The sequence below is a fragment of the Calidris pugnax genome, unplaced genomic scaffold, assembly GCF_001431845.1.
Source record: "Calidris pugnax isolate Ruff unplaced genomic scaffold, ASM143184v1 scaffold106, whole genome shotgun sequence".
Lineage (NCBI taxonomy): Eukaryota > Metazoa > Chordata > Aves > Charadriiformes > Scolopacidae > Calidris > Calidris pugnax.
The window spans coordinates 6,099-6,358 of NW_015090824.1; positions in this window are offsets into that span (position 1 = coordinate 6,099).

The following is a 260-nucleotide window of genomic DNA, read 5'->3' on the forward strand; positions in this document are numbered from 1 at the left end:
CATGAGGATGTATTGAGCAGGGTGTTTCAGGAGTGCCTGTTTTGGGGAGGATGTTTCTGGGTTGTTCCTCGGGGAGGCTGTTTCAGGAAGGGTGTTTAGAGGGGCTGTGCCTTGCGGGGGGGGCTGTTTGCAGAAGAGTTTTCAGGGAAGGTGTTTTGTGGCTTGTTCCTGGGGGAACTGTTCTGGGAAGGAAGATTTGGAAGCCTTTTCGTGGGGGGGGGCTGTTTTTGGGAGAGTTTTGGGATCTGTTGCTTGGAGGG